Source organism: Pinus tabuliformis, chromosome 2_1, assembly GCF_031772625.1.
Source record: "Pinus tabuliformis cultivar Carrire ecotype Pingquan chromosome 2_1, CPIR1, whole genome shotgun sequence".
Classification (NCBI taxonomy): Eukaryota; Viridiplantae; Streptophyta; class Pinopsida; order Pinales; family Pinaceae; genus Pinus; species Pinus tabuliformis.
Window position 1 is genome coordinate 522,489,762 of NC_142299.1, and position 21,578 is coordinate 522,511,339.

Sequence of the window (21,578 nt, forward strand, 5' to 3'; positions counted from 1 at the left end):
TTAGATTGCACATGATTACCCATCAAGCTTGTCATTTCAATAAATTCTTGCCAGATTTAAAAAAGTTAAATCGGAAAAACCCGCTATAAAAATTTCCAAAAAATCACACTAAAGACAACTCTTTTTTTATCACATTCACCACGAACCACCACAAACCACTGTGTAAAATCGGACATCTAATTGGAGTTGGTAAATATGTGTTTCATCAGTTCCTTTTATTGGGTGATATACAAACGATTGGATTTGCAAATTGAAATTAAAGTAGAATTCTATATCTAACAGATAAAATCCCGTTGCACAATATATTGGTGTCTTAATTTCAATGGTCAATAGCTTTTAGATTTAAAAAACTGTATACAACCCACCGTAGTATTAAATACTGCATATCATGGAGGATAGAAAAATTCCATTTTGATTTCCAATTTCTTTTAAAATGGTATTATCAACCTTATGGACAGATAATCATTATTACTGCCAAATATCACAATGTAAATATGCCACATGGAGAAGTTGATAGCTAAAAAATTTACCTGTTATAAAAGAGATCATAATCAGTATCAACGCTCAAATGCAACGTATTTTGCAATTTCACCGTACGAGCTTATTTTTGGCTTATATTGAGATGACATCGAGGAATATCTAAAACGAGGTACATAACAAGGAGCGTGATACCAACAATCTCTAGCGAAACTGTAGGAAATAACAACTTACAAGGTTCATAGTATAATCAATTTTTTTCTGAATACTCTACCATCATTAATTTGATGTTGACAAGACAGAAACGGATTTCCATATAGGACTCTCATAAGCTTCCAGAAATCCTACTAATGGCGTCCATGCTTAATGAAGTGACAGGATCTTTCCTGAATAAATTGTGTACAAGTAATTTCTGAAAAAATTTAAATTATGTCACCAGCGGTTTTAACCCTTTTGCAAAATAATTAAAATGACAGGTTTCTTGATTGAAAAATAATAGAAATGGCAGGTTTCGTGAGTGAAAATTTGTTCAGCCAGTACAAGTATTTCTCCAAAACTGTACAGATCAGCAAAATCTTGGGATCATGCTATTAGCACTTTTAACCGTTTTCAAGAAGCCTTTTAATTATGCTTATCAAGAATGCATCCAAATATACCTGTTCAATGTTTTGACGTAAGGATTCTTATGGCCTTCTAAAACATAGTTGTATGCATGTAACCAGCCGATTATCCTGTACTTGTAATTGATCATTACCCACCAACGCAAAGCTCATGATCACCCAAAACACATTTTCCTCAGACATGTATAGCAGAAGCACGCCTGCTATGAAACTCATCCCCTTCGTATACCCCACCCTTAGACATGTACAGCAATGGAGTATTCGCTCCGCCTTTAGGCAACACAACCATCACCCAAAATGCATTCTCCTCGGACATGTATCGTCACCCAAAATGCATTCTCCTCGGACATGTACAGCAGAAGCACGCCTGCTATGAAACTCATCCCCTTCGTATACCCCACCAAGACAGCGCGGATCACAGGAGTCAGTTATTGAGCGGCAAGAGTAAGTTATGAGTTATGAGATCAACGGTAGTAAAGTTTTTAATTGTCTAACACTAAATCTAATGGTGAATAACCCGCGGATCACAGGAAAGTCCATTTCAAATGGAAACGCCTTACGGCGTAAAAATAATCATTAATATTTACCGATAATTTTTTATACCTAGTTAAATCTCCAACCACGAATACATTTTGGGTTCGGATTTAAAAATAATAAATACGGTTTATAACAAAATGTAACATTAGGTGGTAATTAATTAATATTTATAACAAAGACAATTCTCCAACGACGCATCAAAATGAGTCCACTTTAAGGTTTCCTACAACAAAATAATTTCATATTGCCATTAATAATAGTTATTATCTTCCTAATATTTAGTGTCACATTTTCTTTTGAGAGATAGCCGTCATTGGAGAGAAAAAGACAAGGATTACCTTTGAACTGGACTTTTGCATCCGCAACCACCGCTAAAGTTGGCAACACAAGCAACACGCGTTAAATTTTGTTATTCAACAACTCAAGACGAGATAGTGGGATCGAATCATCCTTTCGTTGTCATAATTGTAATGTTGCCCTTTCCTTTGGTATGAATCTTTGTGAAAGCGACCACGGCTTTTCCAGAGTAAGTAAACATTTATAGAGAGTAAAAATACCCGTTAAATCTTGTTATTCAACAACTCAAGACGAGATAGTGGGATCGAATCATAATTGTAACGTTGCCGTTTCCTTTGGTATGAATCTCTGGGAAAGCGACCACGGCTTTTCCAGAGTACGTAAACATTTATAGAGAGTAAAAATAATATTTAAATTATTTAATTTAATATTTAAATTTGAGTTAAACTTGACATAAATTTAAATAAAATAATTGAATTTTTTTAAATTTATTAAAATCAGACTAATTTAAATAAACGTTAATTACACTACACTACCAACATAGACACAGATGTAAAAATATTATTATATCTACTAACATAGAGAGATATGAAAATATTATTATATTCAATTATTTTTATGATGGATAAATATCTTTAAAATCTCACAATAATTTCAACCATGTCTACCCTTAACAAATCTTATAAATCTCTGAGTTAAGAGTATCGTGGAAGCCATCCCGATTACTCCCAATATAAATCCTTTTGCTCGTTAAAAATTCAAACTATTGGCCTATCACATAGATCTTATACTGCAAGACAAAACCAACATTAATTATAGCAATAATCGCACTCTAAATCCTTTAGCTCCTTAAAAATTCAAACTATTGACGTACCACATAAAACATAGGTCATATACTGCATGATAACAACCCCAGCAAAACCAACGTTATTGTAACGATAATCGGAAGCGCAACCGCTTATTAGGCTTTGGACAGCACTATGAGCGACTGAAGGAAAGGTAACTTGATGATGGTGTACCTCTTGAACCCTGCCCGCTCGAACAGTCCTTTGAATTCTTCCTCTGTTCTCTCCTTCCCACCAGCTGTATAAACCATCATCGTTATATCATATAACAATCCCAATCGCCTCGACATGCTTTCACCTTCTTTGTCTCCACCAACAATGGCTTCCACAATTAACACCTTTCCCTTCGCTGGCGTTGCCTCATAGCTTCTTCTCAGCAACTTCACACACTCCTCGTCCCCCAGTCATGGATAATCCACTGCAGTAAATGACAATAGAATATTATTAGCCCTCAACAAATCCACTGCAGTAAATTTCTTATGCAAACAGAAGACCATAGATGAAATCGTCACCTTCATCAAGATTGCATCGGCAGAAGGTATGTGCTCGAACATATTTCCCTCCATATGCTCCACCCCTGCAACACTCCCTCGTTCCCAGGCATAAATCATCATCAACTTGCTATCATGTTATATATATCAACAAATTTATTATATTAATGGTGACCAACATTACAAATCTAATTACCAGTTATGGGAGGCGCAGTGGCAATGACATGAGGCAGATCGAGATTAATCCCACGAATGTGTGAATGTTCCTTCACAATTGTGGACAAGGCAGAGCCCATACCTCCTCCAACGTCTACTAGCGTCGCCATACTCTTAAACCCATCTTCATACATCTTCGCCACGGAAGCCATGACGGTGCTGCTATTAGCGACCATGGCATTGTTGAAAATCTGATTAGCTTGGGGATTGCAGCCCAGATATTCCCATGGACTCGTACCATAAGCTTTGTTAAATGTGTAGCAGCCCTCCAAGACAGATTCGTGCAAATGTTGAAAGGCTTCCAGGTAGACGTTGTTTGCTATCAGGAGCAGGAACAGCCCATCAGGAGCAGGAACGGCCCACATGATTGCTGATTTCCTCCCTGCACCAGCAGCTTCAAAATGCCTGTCAAGCCGAACTTTATTTTCTTGGTGTCTGCATCGTCTGCCTGATCGGCCTCTTCTTGTTCAGAGAAAACACCATAGGAAGTAAGGAACCTCAGAATTCTGTACAGCAGAAGCACGCCTGCTATGAAACTCATCCCCTTCGTATACCCCACCAAGACAGCGCGGATCATCCCCTTCGTATACCCCACCAAGACAGCGCGGATCATCCCCTTCGTATACCCCACCAAGACAGCGCGGATCACAGGAGTCAGTTATTGAGCGGCAAGAGTCAGTTATGAGATCAACTGTAGTAAAGTTTTTAATCGTCTAACACTAAATCTAATGGTGAATAACCAAGACAGCGCGGATCACAGGAGAGTCCATTTCAAATGGAAACGCCTTACGGCGTAAATATGCTTGTAACAATATTTGCATTGGGGTTATAATAAAAAAATTGTATTTACATCATGGAAAATAAATAGGATTTATATTTGCATTGGGGTTATAATAAAAAACAAGGATGGCTGCGAAGCAGCTAGTCCCTGCACATAGTTCTATCTAGCCGCCTTTGAATTCTTATAGCAGCACTATATGCCGACAGTTTCCGAACTAGATCAGGAGATTCAGAGTTGATGTTTGAACGCAAATAAGCAGCTTGGCTTTCAACCAGGTTTTCTTCCCGGAAATCTCAAGCCTAACATTTCTTTAGGCTTCTTTAAGAAGTGCTAGCAAGAGCTAAGAGCAAAATGCAGCTTCTGTATACCAGAAGTTTTAAACAGGAAAGAAAAGACAATCTGAGGATAAAAAGGCATGTTTGCAAGGCAGAAGAAATGTATTCCTGCAAATAGGCTCGTTTCAATTTAATTTAAACTTGCTAACATTTGACAATTAGAAATCATAATAAGACAATTCATTACCCTGGACAGCTACAGGAAACTAATTTCACTATTTACAAGATTTCTCCCCAGTAAGAAACTCTTCATGCTATAGCAGGAGATATAGTGGAGTAAGTTACTCCCCGCAGATTTGAAGTAGTTCTCAGAAAGAGAGAGTAGACTAGTTCACCAGTTTCAGTAATACATAAATCACACAATTGCAATATATATAGTCACATGAACAAGTTTCAGTAATACATAAACACGATTCAAGATACACCAGTTTATGTTGCTAGCCCAAAATGACACAACTGCAATAGAAATAGTGACATGAGAATACAAGACAAGCACGAATGCTAACAATTAGGACATTAGTGCCGCAGTCGAGCAGAGACGATAGAAGCATAAAAAATGCGAGTTGCAGCACCATGGCGGACCCAAATGCATATTTGAAGCATCCGTCGTACACCTGTAACAGATAAGGAAGCGGGGAAATAAGACATGTGAAGAATACAAGACAAGCACGAATGCTAACAATTAGGACATTAGTGCCGCAGTCGAGCAGAGACGATAGAAGCATAAAAATGCGAGTTGCAGCACGATGGCGGACCCGAATGCATATTTGAAGCATCCGTCGTACACCTGTAACAGAGAAGGAAGCGGGGAAATAAGACAATGCGTAAGATGATGCAAAAGAGATGTTATTTTTTTTTGGTTTCTTTTTTCTTTGTCTTTCGACTTTTACGATGTCAATAATCAGAAGAGTCATGAGAATAAGTGCTAAGAGAAACAATGCTGTGAGTTCAGTAAGTTGGCTTATGCTAATGGATTCCATGTTATGTGAAGCGGGGAGGTGTATGTGAATATCCAGGTGCAGAAGAGGCCAATTTATACAAAAGTTCAACGTGTTTGTAAGGTGGTTTTAAGTGTGAATGGAGCTAAAATACTTGAGGCTCAGATGGAGCAGGGCAGAATTTAATGGTCGGCATAAAACGAAAAGCTTACGTTAAGTGAGCAATCAGTGCAATTAAGTGGTCGATATGACATGGGGAGCAAATGGCACATGGAATGATGTATGTGGCGGCAGAAGTAAATGCGAAATTAGGTGATGTATCTGATGTCGGGCAATCTTGGTGGTAGATTGGGTCCGATAGGAAATCTATGTCAATATCTAGGTGCATAAATCTTGAAGATCAAATTGGAGCAGGCCAGTATTTAATGATGGGCATAAAACGAAGACCTTACGTTAAGTGAGCGATCGGTGCAATGATGGATGGATGTGGCGGCAGTAGTAAATGCGAAATTAGGTGCCCCTTTGAGTCTGTGAAGACAAGAGCCAAGATTACAAAACGAAGGCAGAGTACATCAGCTGAACTTAGGGATACAAACTGTCAGAAACCTAGTCTTTATCATACCTGTATAGCTCGTATGTTAAGTATGCGTATGCTATTACTCTGGGAAAGAAAAGTAAAATTATTGATCAAATACCTCCAAGTGCTGTCGTACATCTCCACCACCATTATAGGTGTAAGTATGCACTATGTGCTTTGAATAGGCAACCCCTGTTGACATCAAGGGATAATAAAAGTAACACAAATCAATTTAACTGCATGTGCAAAAACAATGTAAAGCTGGAAAAGACACAATGCTTGTGCAACAGCTTTCAACATGTAACTTCTTACCAAACAAATTGCCAGCTGGACTCCACACAACACGGTTGTCATACCTGTAGAGATTGGTGTATTCAATGGGTTTAGTTCAATATGGTCTCGCAGAAATTTTCTGTTTGCCTTGCCTAAATCTGAATACAACAGAAACGAAAACAAAAATCCATCTGGCTGTCCACTGATAGCCACAAAGAACGAAAATCTCTTCTGTTTTCAACATTGCAAACGAAAGATTCTGCCGAAGACTCTATACCCTGATGTCTGTTGATTCCATGGAAGTGCCATCAACAATTTCGCATATACTAAAAGTACCAGCTGAGAGCTCCAGTGCTTCTTTACATAGTTTACTCCAGCACTTCTTAGATAGATGATCTGCCTGGGACAAAGTGGAGGATTTAAGGATGGGCTCTAAACAAGGAACCATGACCTTAGCTAAGATCTTATATATAGTATTGCAACAAGATATAGGTTTGAAATCCTCAAAAGGGCAACCAACCTGTTTCTTTAAAATGAGAGCGATGGAGAAGAAGTTATAATGGACAAGGTCTCACTTAGAATAATTCGAGAGAAAAAGAAAACATTAGCCATAACTGCAATGTAATTTTTTCCTAAGTAGCTCAGTTCATTCTAGCTTCAATACAATGTAAGCTAATTTACTAAATTGTTTTCCCCACATGATCTTCAGCAGCCGCTTTTAGATAAAACCCCACAACCAAAGTGGCTTTCTAGTAATGGCCATATCAGCATGGAACAAAATCCTCAACATGAGATATGCCATATTAATCAGTTGACTCCATATTCCAGAGCCAATGTTTGGAGCCTGATGAAATTCCATTGGCTCAACCCCTTGTTTGCCATGGGATACAAGAAGACTTTAGAGGTTGATGACGTACCAAATGTTGCAGGCAAGGATACTGCTGAAGAGTCATATCGAGGACTTGAAACCAACTGGTGCTGCCAAAAGGTCGAGACAAATATACAGAACCCATCAATGCTAAAGGCCATTCTGTCATCTGTTTGGAAGGGAATGATAATCAATGCTTTGTTTGCAGCCATATTTAGCTGTGCAACATATATAGGTCCATATCTGATAAACTTGTTCGTAGAGTACTTGGGAGGAACAGAGCATTTTTCCTATGAAGGCTATGTGTTGGCCTCTGTTTTCTTTGGTGCAAAGATGATTGAGTCATTGGCCCAAAGACAATGGTATTTTGGAGCCGAGCAGCTTGGGAAACCATATATCTACGTAGGCTCCAAGAGCTGAGAAGGGTTGAACAGGGCAGGCACTGTGAAGGTCAATGGTACCATAGCTTATGTTCCACAGTCTCCATGGATTCAAAGTGGGAAAATTGAAGATAACATCTTATTCAGGAACAAGATGAATAAAACTAGGTATGAAGGTGTACTTGAAGCATGTGTTCTGAAGAAAGACCTAGAATTGTTTTCTCATGGGGATCAAACAGAGATTGGTGAAAGAGGCATCAATTTGAGTGGTGGAAAAAAGCAAAGGCTGCAGCTTGCTCGAGCAATCTACCAGGATGCAGGTATCTATGGATTTACTATTAATATACAACAAGATACACAAGAACATTGAGCAATCCCATGATCATAATTTCCATATCTCCTTGTTTTGTTCACCATTATAAAAGAAATGAAGAGTTACAATTGAAAACAACCTTATTCTTTCAGAAGTTTCAAAAATTACCTGAAACTCAAAAGAGACCCTTAAGTACTGAAAATTTATCTTGACAAATATGAAAAGTTAAAATAAAGTTTAATGCGATAATAATTCTTTAAAAGTGTCATAGAGTCCTTAAAACTGGAAAACTACTGTAGTCACTGGACAATCCCATCAGTATTTTTCTTGTACTACAATGGACTAAATTCAGCTTGATGAATGTAGCAAAATCAAAGGCCCCATTGTAGTCACATGAGAAACAAGGCCATGCAACAAACTGAACTTCCTTGATGTGAATCCGACCTTTATGACAGGTAACAAACTTCAGCAATGGTCAGCAAGTTCCCCGGGGGCTATCTCAGTGACTGTAACCCATGGCAAACATAACCTTCTTCACAGGCCTCAAAATATCAGGTTCAAAACTTGTAAGATTGATTCAAAACTTGGAGATGTATAGTTCAACTATGCTATATTAAAAATTCTTAATAGCAACTGTGGCATTGAACACAAATGCAAATCATCTGGACTCCACACAACACGGTTGACAGATACACCCGGTTCCTTAACAAGTGCTGCCTGCAGTCCCAGTGCAAAAGATTAAACTGATTGCATCATACATACAGTGCAAGTTGAACAAAAAATCCAAACTAAAACTCTCATATGGACAGCACAAATTATGTTTATAGCTGTATCTTCCTAATAAAGACATGATATGAGTTCTATTCGCATTCAGTAAGCTTGATACAGATAGATGAGCATGATACAGAAGCTTCAACCCCTGTTGACATCAAGGGATAATAAAAGTAACACAATGTTTGCAGGAAGTACATTTGTCGATGGAAAAATATAGATGCAACAATCTTAAGTACATTTGTCGATGGAAAACTATAGATGCAAACAGAAAAAATACAAAAATTACCACAAAAAATATACCTTAAGATGTGCAGAAGCCTTCTTGGTTGTTGTAAAAGCTCCAGATGATTCTACAACATACTCAGCTCCATAGTTACCCCAGGGAATCTCTGAAGGATCCCTGTAGCAGTGGTTTCCAAGAGATCATAGCATCATTATTCTCTAAATCATAATTATCAGTGTTTATTTACACATTGGTTAATGTTAAGGGGCATACCTTTTAGAATTGACAGTAATACTGTGACCATCAATTTCAAGAGTCGTATCATCAACAATATTCAAGCTCCCTTTGTATACCCCATGAGTTGAATCATACTTAAACATGTAAGCCTGCCAGCCACAACCGCAAAACAAAAGTTTAGTCAAATTTCGATCAATAGGAATGCTACAGTAATGCTTTAAAAGAAAATTCAGAACGGTTCCATCAAGTTAAAGTTCAAAGTATGCACTGAAATTAACCCAAGGAACTTGCTCAACGTAGAGAAATTATCCTACAGCAATTGCTTGCATGCTAAGTAACAAATTGCTAGAGTCAAGCACACCTTACAATCCAGAGAAATAAAGTCACTTAAACAAAAACATCGTCATGCAAAAGCCCATGGCAATCAAAAGATCTGCTCAAAAGAATCAATGAGGGTGTGTTTTACACACCCATGGCAAGAAACCGAGAGTCTAACGAGAGATGGTCAGATCAAGACTGGGCAAATACGGACGTGGTAATAAACAGGCTAGTAATAAAAAGAAAAAACGAATAATTAAAAGTTATATAAAAAATTATTAAATAAAATAATATGACAATTAGAATATATAAATATATAAAAGTCGCCACAGCTGGACCGCTGGACTTCATGCTACCGCATGGATACCAAGTGTCGCGTTACCTGCACCCTAAGATCGCCATGATCGAGCGACGAAGCTGGAATACGTTGTAAGTAAAGATAAGAAATCAAAGAACCATCCAGTATATGCCGTATAGGAATACCTGGGATGTTTCAGCCTCTGTGTTGATCCTGACGGTACAGAAAAGCCAGAGAACTTTCCTGCGCGTCTTTCTGCCTTCATTTTCCAGAGATAATTGGTATCTCAGACTGCCGGCTCCCGCTCAGAAAGGCCTTGCCCTGTTTAATTTAATCGTCTTCTTCTGGGCTTAGATGTGACAGAGAATTCTAGATTTTAGGGGTGCCTTGTGTTCGATTTTGCGATGGCAATGGAGAAACAGAAAGAGACAGAGAAGGAATATCCAGGCCCTGGATTTATTTCAAGCTGCAAGGGAGCTAAATTTTTCATGAAGACGATTATAATTATGGGTTTTTTGCTTATAGCAGGTCACTATTTTCTATTTGGAAGACAAGATTTCTCCTCCTGTAAATCTCTGGCACAAGCATTTCTCCAGGGAGATTCGAACCCTGGTGCATACAGTGTCGAAATCAGAAAAACAGAGCTGAAGGATATGATCATGGCAAGTAAAATGCATAATACTAGTATTGTCATGAACAGCACCAGCAGAATCACTGAGTTAATTCATGTGAAAGAAGATCCGAACAAGAGGGTGTTTCGTCCTTATGGGAGCGCTGCATACTTGTTTATCCAAATGGGCGCTTACAGAGGAGGTCCAGCCACGTTTGCTGTAGTTGGGCTCGCTTCCAAGCCTCTCCATGTTTATGGAAAGCCACGATTTGTCCCTGTATGGTGACCTGAGTACTCAGAGAATGAGGGAGTGGATGGCTTATCATGCCAAATTATTTGGGCCTAGGTCGCATTTTGTTTTTCACGATCCAGGTGGAGTGCATCCCCAGGTTAGAAAGGTGTTGGAGCCATGGATCAGGGCAGGTCGAGTGACATTGCAGGATGTAACAGAGCAGGAACAATATGATGGGTATTACCATAATCAGTTCCTTATTGTGAACGATAGTTTGCACAGGTACAAATTCATGGCGAATTGGACTTTCTTCTTCGATGTAGATGAGTATTTGTATATTCCCCGTAGGAAAACACTGAAAGCAATATTCCATGTCCAATAAGCTTTGCTTGCAGAATAAACTGGACAGCAGCTCGGCCAACAATACTTATTCCAGGTAAGACCCATTATATTTTCAATTAAATAGTAGTAAAGATTCGATTATGGTTTTTGGATTTGAAATTCATTGTGATAATTCTGTTGTGCAGGGAATGGGGATTTGAGAACTTACAGTTTGTCATGGATTCGATACAACAGGTCGCAGGTTCGAAGCCCCGCAACCGACGTTTTCGCGAACCAGACATTTGAGGGCCTCACGACCTGCCAGGCCATGTGGGAGCAGAATCCAAGGTACGGCATTAACGATTTAACGCCTGGAATTAAACTCGTTGCACCCCTTCGCTGCGCATGCCCGACTGCTAAACAGGTCGCCAAAGGCATCAAGCTTATTCTCTCCGACATCGCAGATCCGGACGACAATGACAATATAATCACAGAAAAGTTCAATATAGTTCATGCAGATTTCATCTCACAGCTGTTGAACCATGGTGCATCATGGCATGCACCAGCTGCCAATGCAGGACATTGTAACAGGGAACATGGAGCTTTATTAAACCTTCGCATACCCCGGCGGAAGTAATGTTAACATTAAAACCAGACACCCGTGACGGTTAGCGAAAATGCACCGTGCTTATAGCTTTTAAGCTATGGTCGAGCCTCTTCCGCCTCGGGAAGAGGCCAAATAAGATGGCCAAGCTAAGGTGCGAATGAAACTTAGGCATATCCCCGCTCTAACCACCGTATAACAGAGAAGGAAAGGGGTGAACTAATGCTAAGTCGGGTCATATCGATTACTATAGTCCCTGCCGGATGCCAGATGGCAGGGACTAAAAAATTTATTTACATCATGGAAAATAAATAGGCTTTACATTGCGGTTATAATAAAATATTGATCACATCATGAAGGTTTGGTCGTTGGTTAAAATTCGATACCTGCTTGTAACTATATTTGCAGTTGGGGTTATAATAAAAAAAATGCTTGTAACTATATTTGGATGGGGTTATAATAAATAAATGTAAATGCAGTTAGGGTTATAATAAAAAAATGCTTGTAACTATATTTGGATTGGGGTTATAATAAATAAATGTATTTACATCATGGACAATAAATAGGCTTTACATTGTGGTTATAATAAAATATTTATCACATCATGGAAAATAAATAGGGGTTATAATTAAAAAAATGTATTCACATCATGGAAGATAAATAGGCTTTACACTGTGTTTATAATAATACATTTATGGCATCATGGAAAAGAAATAGGCTGAACTGGTGAGTGGAGGGACGTAATGGTTAATTTTATATCACGCGGTAGTTTTTAAAATAATATTTATATTTGTAGATTAATATTTTATTGTTTGATTTTATATTGTTATATTTATTAATGAGTTTGTTCCATTTTTAAATAAAAATGATTAAAAATAATAAGTTTGAGATGTTATTGGTACACATATTAAATATATTTTATGTGTTTGAATTTTTTGTTATATTTATTATTGAGTTAGTTGAAAATTTAGATAAAAATAATTAAAAATAACAAAATTGAGATGTTATTAGTATACACATTAAACTAGAGAGTTTTTGAGATTTTTAATTGATTTATATATTTAATTAATAAAAAAAATAATACAAATTAATAACTTATATTATAAAATAATTATTTAATTTAAAATGGTTTATACTTATTTTAATATATAGATGAAATAGTTTTTTTTGGATATATTTTTTTAAGTTAATTTTAACCAAATGCCAATTTTAAAATAGAGTTTAAGTTGTTTCATATGTATAATTTTATGGTTCAAGAGTTTTTCAAGGTGCTAAATCTATTTCTTCATTCAAAAAAATATTTTAAATAATAAAAAATTACTATTAGTGAAAAAAACCTATTTATTTTATAAGTAAAGCTAAAACTGAAACATATAAAATAAATGAAAATATTATATATATATATATATATATGAGCTTAGTATGAAATAATTTTTTTGACTAGTATATTTGTAGTTAGTTTTAATCAAAATCTTAGAGATATTTTTAAAAGGAAGGCAAAAAATTTCAAGAAATCTTGCTAATAGCAATGTTTGAATCATGTGTTTGATGGTGGAAATAGATTAACACATTAAAAACCTCTAGTGCACCAAAAATATTGAAGTTTCACAACTGTAACTTGCATTGAAGTTTTATAGCTATAACCTTGATTTACAAAAATATGTGGTTGATTTTATAAATTGAATTATAAACTTTAAAAATTATAGCATTGAAAAAATGATGTACGAAACATTCTAAAGAAACAAATATAACAAAGCATAAACTTAATAAAAAATTGGGGTATGAAGTTACTTGATATTCTATTAAAGTAAATATGAAGGAAATAATTGTTAAACAAATTCATTTATAAAAATATATTGGTAGAATTGTTCATAGAAAATGGAGAACAAGGGCATAGTAGTCATGGAGATGGTCAACATGAAAAAATTTTGGGGCTAATATTCCCACCTAGGCTAATTTTTCATGCTTTTTCATATAAAATAATTGGACAATTTCCACTTTTTGTAACAATGATTTACCCAAATTATACAATATAAAATAGTTGTACCTTAAAAATCACCAACAATTTATAGAGTATTTAGAAAATCATTATAAATTTGAATCATTTTATAAATACATCAATAAACATTTTATAATTTCCCTATTAGGAACTAGTGAGATTTGCCAATGTTTTTAAACATCAAGATAATTTTTTGAGCTTAAAATTTTCTGTAAGATGGTATTTAGTGGGGCACATAGAGGGGCCCCCTCCTATCACAATGTCGTAATAGACAAAGGGGAGGGTTTCAAGGAAGGTTTCAGGTTTACAACGGAAGGTGTGTTAGGAAACAACGAAGGAGCGACTACAGTCATTAACTTGAGCAAGAATGGTAGAAAAGGATCTCATGACAGAAGTACTGCAGGGAATTAGGTACACGAGCAGGAACAAAAAAAGTCAAAAGGGACCACTAGGTCATGTAAGCCTAAAATATTGGCAATCCTAACAAAATTAATCATTGATCCCGAAACACGGGCCTTTAGAGATCGTGTGTGATGATATGCAATTATATGCAAGTTTATCGCCCTCTAGCCCACATAAAAAACAATATGTGAATCGATCAAATACGATTGGAAACAAAGAGGGGAGATTGAGTTGCATTTTGGGTCAAAAGGGTTTCTTTATTGTCTTTGCAAATATGGAGGAGTGAGATTGAATATTTGATGGTGGTTCCAACTTCTTTGCATTAGCTGGAATGTACATGCCATCGAGGATGGAAAACCTTACTCTAGATAAGAAGACCTTCACTAAGGTCTGAGTTTGGCCTAGGTTGTTATTGTAGCAGCAACAACCACCCTCTAAAATTTTGGCTCGCATCCATATTTTGGAGCCTACCTTGGATCTTGTGATCGATCATTCCTTGGTCACTTTTTGGTAAGTCGATGATCTCAAGCTCCCCTCCTTTGATCTTAAGAGTTGTCCATGTTCTCATATTTATGCAACATGTGTCATCTTTGGCCATAGGGATTGTTGTTTGTCATGGAAAGGGAATGATGTTTTTCTTCAAGGGAAATCTTGTGCATATGAGTTTTTTTCATTACAAAGACATGTTTCACACTCACTTCATGTACTCTTGTTGCGAAGGTTGTTGCATCAAGAAGAGTATGTTTTATAAATTTTGGATGGTCTACCTTGTATGACTAAGTGTTTGTGTGTGATCATAGTCAAGCCCTATCATTGTTTACATTCAGTTGCTAATCTCACACTAAGCCAATTTCCCAAGAACCCTAACGTCATCAAACTTTCCAGAAATGTGCACTTTGCTTCTTTAACCCTCACGGTTTTTCCTTGCCTGCTGGAACTGCATAGTGTGTAGAGACCCCAACGTTCCTTGGCATCCAAAATTTCATAGTGGTTTCCTCTAGTGTCCTTCCCTCAGTCGAAACCCACTGTCTTTAGAAACTACATAGTATTGTCCCTCAGTTTTCGAGCCAACACTGCTCTCTAGAAATGCATAGAGCAGTCAGGAAACCATCACTTCTCTCCATAAATGTGTAGAGAAGTTAGGCAATCAACACTACTCTCCATAAATGCGTAGAGAAGTCTAACTACCCTGCATTCAAAAACTTCGCAGAGGTGTCCTCCTAGGACCCATCTCGCAACAGTGTCTTGTATCTCAAAACTGCATGGTGTTGTCTTAGCTATCCAATATCTCTTCCACTAAGAAATTGCGTAGAGCAGGTAGCTAACCTTGCTCTGGAAAATTGTGCAGATCATATATTTAACAATCATTAAGTGTTGAAACTGCATAGATCTATCTTTCAATCGTTATAGGAAAATATGAGATGCTAGATCGCTCTCAAGAAGTTGAGGAGAAGGAACAAGAAACGATGTTATGATCAAGACCTCATGCAAACTCCGTCGGATGCATGATCATCTTGAGGGTAAGTATGATAAGTAAAGAATATATTTTGAAGTACATTTCTTAGTGAAGCTTGAAGGAATCCTTGTCATTGTCATATCGTTTTGTCTTCAATATCATGCATGTTTGCAAGAACACAATCATTTCATGTGTTTCCTCTATGTGTCTTGCTTCATTTTTCCTTGTTTGACCAACTATCTTCTTTGGCATGTTGATTGTTATGTCATGCTTGTCAGTTTGTTCTAGAATTTTTGAAGGTTTGTCTTTGTGTGTAAGAGTTGTTTTCACTCTTTTGACATCGATCGCACTCACACAAAAAATTTTACACACTATCACGCAAGTTTCATCATGATCGTTCGAAGACATATTTCAACTATTTCACTTTTCAGTCTGAACTGTCGAGTCAGTCTCACTAAGCACATGTTGTCTTGTTGGTTTAAGGTGTCGTTTCGTTGAGTCATACTAAGTGTGTGATCACATTTTCATGTATGCATGAGTCCACTTGCTTTCACCCTTACCCAATTTTCCTGAAAATATCTTGACTGAACAACCCTCCGTTAACCAGACTAGATCTTAGTGACCTTACACTCCTCTAGAACTATGCAGATCTTAAGGTTGTCCTCTCGGTAGACTACTGATCCGAAATGGATACTAAATCAAGAAGAATAGGTATTACGGACTCATGTGCAGGAATGCCTATATTATTTAGTGCAATGGGTCGAAAAGATTACGAATAATATAGACATTTAACAATTGGAAAACATAACAATTCAAAAAATCAACACATCAACACAACAAATAATCAAGGAGTTCACCAGACTTCCTGGCTACGTCTCTTGGTCCAGCTTTTAGTGTCGACCTCTATATTATGTCTTCAAGAACATAGTTTACAGGTGTGAGCTCATTCAGAGCCAAAACACATCAAACAGTGATATTACACAGGGATTTCACTTGAAATCCTCAGTGCACAGACTCTCCCTCTTAGTGCCTCTAATCAATTATTCGTAGCTGTGTTTTTTCTCTGATTCTTTGTCTCCCCTTTGTCTCTAACCTTCTCTCTTAGCGCTTCCATTGAATGGCTTTTAAGCCTATTGGCGATGTCGGTTCAATCCCCTTCTTGGGCTCTCTAGTTCCCGGTGTTGTCCCTTCATCTCTCTGCTAAGCATTTAAACAATCATTGCAAAAATGCTTAAGGCATTGAGGCCACTTGTTTACAAACGGAAGGAGTGCACACGGGTGAAAATTCCTGAGAACAAAATTTTCCATTTACACAAAAATACACTGAAACAGTGGAAAATCCAACCGAAACACCAATTCCGAACTTCAAACGATATAAAGTCTGCCCTGTAATCCTCTCGGGTCCACCTTGATCGCAATCACAAGTCACATTGGCTATGGTTCATAATCCCTTTGTATTCCACACTGTTGATCTGCCTATAATCCGATGGTTTTCATCCAACTCGATCATCCAACCAACTCGTGCCTTCTTCACAATGTAATCTGTGATCGCTAATCGAATGGCTGACGGTTGTTGTGGGTGGCCCACCTACATGGGGAAAACCCACCCGAAATGAGTGGTTTTCTCTCCTGCACCATGCTACATGTCAGCTAGTGTAAGGAATCGGGTGAATCCATTCCAATACCACTTAGCGCCTGTAGCTTGCCTGAATTACTGTTTACCACAGAACTCAAATCCTTCGCTGTTTAATTCATAACTCCTTCGGGTCCACTTAAATCCTTCTGCCTGTGTTAAGTCCTCCCTTTATGAATCTGCGATGCAATATCTGTAATCTCCACCATTGATTTGCGTGCTCGATCAATGGTCCACGTTAAGTCATCAATTTCAGTCACATTTCCCATAGGGCCACCTCCAATATACTCCGCTGGCCTCTCCCGATGCCATATCCTGATTTAATCTTGGTCGTTGATCTGTCTGATCCCACGGCTCCTGTGCAATGATACTTTACTCTCTGCTTCACTCTGTTTTCTGCCATTAGTGTTTTCCTCTATGATCTCTATTTTCTGATAGTTTAATATATATAAAGACTTACATTTTTAGACGGTTTAAGATCCATTTTGGATCACACCTTCGTACTCAAAAGCTTTTGGACCATCAAAAGTTGGTTTTAGGCATCGATCAAGTGAGGATACAGTTCCCTCACTTGTCCAACTTCTATCCATCGTGCCTTGCTTGGATTTGAACCTTTGAGTCCTACTCTCAGGTACTCGACATCCCCTTGACGCGTAGTTCTTACCTTCCTATCCAGAATTATGTCCTCCTGTAACTCATTGAGATATCCAGGCAACAAATCGTCAATAGAAGGCAACGGAATTTTCTCTTCAGGATCCTCAGTCAATGAAGGTTCATACAATCTCAAGTTTTCTGCATTAATGACTGAATAGATCTACATATAAGATTGCAAATCAAGGCGAAAAGCATTTTCACCAATTTTATCAAGTAACTTGAAAGGTCCATACCTTATCGGTTTTAGCTTCTTACCTTCACCCTACATTCTATCTTTGCTGATATACAACCACACTTCATCACTACCTTGAAAACTATGTTCAACTTGATGCTTGTCATGTCTTGCCTTGTGCTTGGCTTGACTTCTTTCCAGTTGTTCTTGTACTACCTGGTGAATTTCTTGGAATTGTTCAATGAACTTGGTTGTTTCGTCCGCATCACTGTGTCCATGAACTATTATGTCTTTACCAAAGACAAAATCCAAGGGATACTTTGGTATAAAACCAAAACAAGTCTCAGAAGGAGATCTCTGAGCAGAAGAGTGCTTGGCATGGTTGTAAGCATGCTGCACATAACACAAATGCTCATCCCAAAGCTTGGGATGCTTGTTGCAATAGTGTTTGAGCAATTGGATCATTGTCATATTGACCACTTCTATCTGACCATTTGTTTGTGGATGAAATTCTATGCTCTTCTTCAACCTAGTGTCCATCAACTCCCATAAACTTGACCAAAACTTTCCAAAAAATCGAGAATCTTGATCAAATACAATAGAAGTCGGTAACCCAAGATGAACCCATACATTCTGAAAGAACAAATTTACTATTTGTTCAGCTGTAACCTGCTTGTTACATGGTATCAAAATACACATTTTATTGAACCTATCCACAACAACATACAAATAATCATGACCTTTCCTAGATTTTGGCAATCCCCCAACAAAATCCATGGAAACACTTTCCCAAGGACGAGAAGGAATTGGATGTGGAGTGTACAAGCCTAATTTCCTATTATTTGGCTTGCTTGTAGCACACATAGTACACCGTTTGATATATCTAGAAACTATCTCATGCATTATTAGCCAATAACATAACCTTTGCAATTGTGCAATTGTTTTACTTACACCAAAATGACCTGATATGAGAGAAGTATGTGCTTCTCAGATTATGTTAACTCTTTCAGTTTGCGGAATGCATAACTTTCCAAATGATATAAGAGTTGGTCCTTTACATAATAATCCAATTTTTCTACTTGCTTGCCATGACTTAAAGTTGCACATACATCTTTAAAATCTACATCTTGAGCATATTGTTCAATGTAACTTTCATGCATTACTGAGTTATGCTTAAGTATAGTAGATGCATTTATGATTGGTCTTGATAACATGTCTGCAACCTTATTGTGTATGCCCTTCTTATATCCTATGACAAGATGAAATTGTTGTAGAAAACCCATCCACCTATAATGTCTTAATTGATACAATTTAGTTTGTAAGTGAAAATATTGGAGTGGTTGATGATTTGTATGTATGATTGTTTCTTTACCGATGATGTAATGTTTCCACTTTTTCACACTTTGTAATAATGCATACAATTCTTTATCATATGTTGGATAATTAACTACTATAGAAGAAAATGTCTCAAAATGATAGCATACGGATTTTCCGTGTTGCATCAACACTCCTCCCATGGCATAGTCACTGGCATCTATCTCAATCTCAGATGGATGTTGAAGATCTGGCAGTGCCAGTACTGGTGTTGTACTGATTTTATCTTTTATGGTGTTGAATGCTTTCTGTTGTTTGCATCCCCACTTAAACACCTATTTCAATCATGTTAAACCATGTAATGGAGCTGCAACCAATGAGAGGTTATCAATAAACTTTCTCCAATATTGTGTTGCCCCTAGGAAACTCCTAACCTTTGTAGCAGATTTGGGTCTAGGCTAGTTCATAATGACTTCAACAATAGAGGGATCTATCTTCAATTCACCACCCCCTACAATATAACCCAAATAATTTCAATATGTTCTACCAAATTCACATTTTGGCAGTTTTACATAGAGATTTTATCTTTTTAAAACATATAAAGTCTGCTTCACATGCTTTATGTGGTCTTCCCATGTCTTACTAAAAACAAGAATGTCATCTAAATAAACAATTAAAAAATCATCAATAAATGGTCTGAGTACATCATTCATGACTCTCATAAATGTAGCAGGAGCATTGGTTAAGCCAAAAGGCATAACCAACCATTCATACAGTTCTTGCTTTATCTTGAAAGTAGTCTTCCATGAATCTTGTTCTACAACTCTAACCTGATGATAGCCACTTCGTAAATCTAACTTAGAAAAGTAAAGTACTTCTTTTAATTGATCTAATAAATCATCAATAAGAGGAAGAGGATAATGATTCTTGATCATTATTTTATTTAGTGCTCTATAATCAATGCACATTCTCCACGAACCATATTTCTTTCTCACCAGCACGATTGGAGATCCACATGGTGATGTGCTTGGTCGTATAAACCCTTTATCGAGAAACTCCTATACTTGCTTCTTTATCTCTGCATTCTCTAAAGCTGATAACCTGTACATTCCAATGTTAGGTAATGGAGCATCTTGCTGCATATAAATATCATGTACTATTTCCAACTTGGGTGGCAGACCTTTAGGTTCTTGAAATAGAACATCATACTCTAAAACAACTTTAACTAAATCAGCTTTCTGTTTAGAATCACGGCCTTCAAATGCATTGGATATTTTAGGGTCCTTTTCCTTTACAACCATTAGTAAAAATTTCTTACTTGAATTCAAAATTCTTTTCATATGTGCTGAGTTTATGAGAGAATAATTACCTTTGAGTTTATGAGCTCTTACAATATATTCTATTCCATATTTAGCGATTTGATACTTATTCTCAGCTCTATAGAAAATAGCTTTTCTATCATACAAGTATGGACTTCCCAAAACAATACCACATATATCCAATGGAACTATGTCTAACTCAACCTCATCTAAAAATGTTGATTCAATAGCAAACCTAAGTTTACATTGTCTCGTTACTTGTAGCTTTATTTTATCACACACCCAACCTAATGGATATGGCTTCTCATGAGGTTTTGTTTGTAATCCTAACTTCTTTACAATTGTTTCAAAAATCAAATTTACTTGTGATCCACTATCAAATAAAGTATCAATCTTATTATTCTTCGAAATTACTCTAATACGAAAAAGCTCATTTCTTTCCCTTATTATTGTCATTATCAACAGATTGTGCAGAATTACTTGTGGATGCTTTAGAATCTTTACCTTTAATACCTATGGTTGTAACTGTTTTTTCATCGCCTGAATCTGATCCCAAGTCCTTTTGAATAGCAGCAACATTCTTCTTCTCCTTTCCACCGAACTTCTTAGGTTTCAGTTCTGGATGCAAAAACCAGTAGTGTGCCTCATCGTTTCCTTCTTTCTCGCAATGAGTGCATGAAAGTTTATCCTTATTTACAGTGTTTGCCTTCCTCTCCTTCCATTTCATTTTCTTCTTTTCCTTGCTCTTACTTACACAATATTTAGATGATCCCCTAACCTTTGGGTTTACATTTTTAACTCTAGCTTCTAGATGTGTGGCTTGAACAGATACATCATCTAAGCTAGTGGGATTAAACATGAGAATAGTATGCTTTAAATAGCTATGAAGCCTATTATCACCCCAAGAAACTCTCCTAGGTTGTATCTCATAGATGCTCGGGAACATTACAAACTCAACAAAAAGTTGGAAATGGAAGAATGGAAGGAATGATGCATATTCAAGCCAGATAACCACTTCTACTATGCTTAACCCTAGACATGGGTTAACACCCCTAGACTACAAG

General features: G+C 37.1%; 1 long non-coding RNA gene and 1 pseudogene across 2 annotated transcripts; both read right to left on the reverse strand.

The window, feature by feature from the left end:
• Positions 1-2,516: 2,516 nt before the first annotated feature.
• LOC149201247 (caffeic acid 3-O-methyltransferase 3 pseudogene) lies at positions 2,517-4,096 on the reverse strand (annotated as a pseudogene). The gene is made up of 3 exons (XR_016253675.1): positions 3,464-4,096; positions 3,289-3,353; positions 2,517-3,194 (listed from the first exon to the last, which is right to left on the reverse strand). The product of XR_016253675.1 is annotated as a caffeic acid 3-O-methyltransferase 3 pseudogene (transcript).
• A 4,987-nt stretch (positions 4,097-9,083) lies between these two features.
• On the reverse strand, positions 9,084-9,343 carry LOC149201248 (uncharacterized). Its single transcript, XR_016253405.1, has 2 exons — positions 9,219-9,343; positions 9,084-9,122 (listed from the first exon to the last, which is right to left on the reverse strand). It is a non-coding gene; the product is annotated as an uncharacterized LOC149201248 (long non-coding RNA).
• Positions 9,344-21,578: the final 12,235 nt, after the last annotated feature.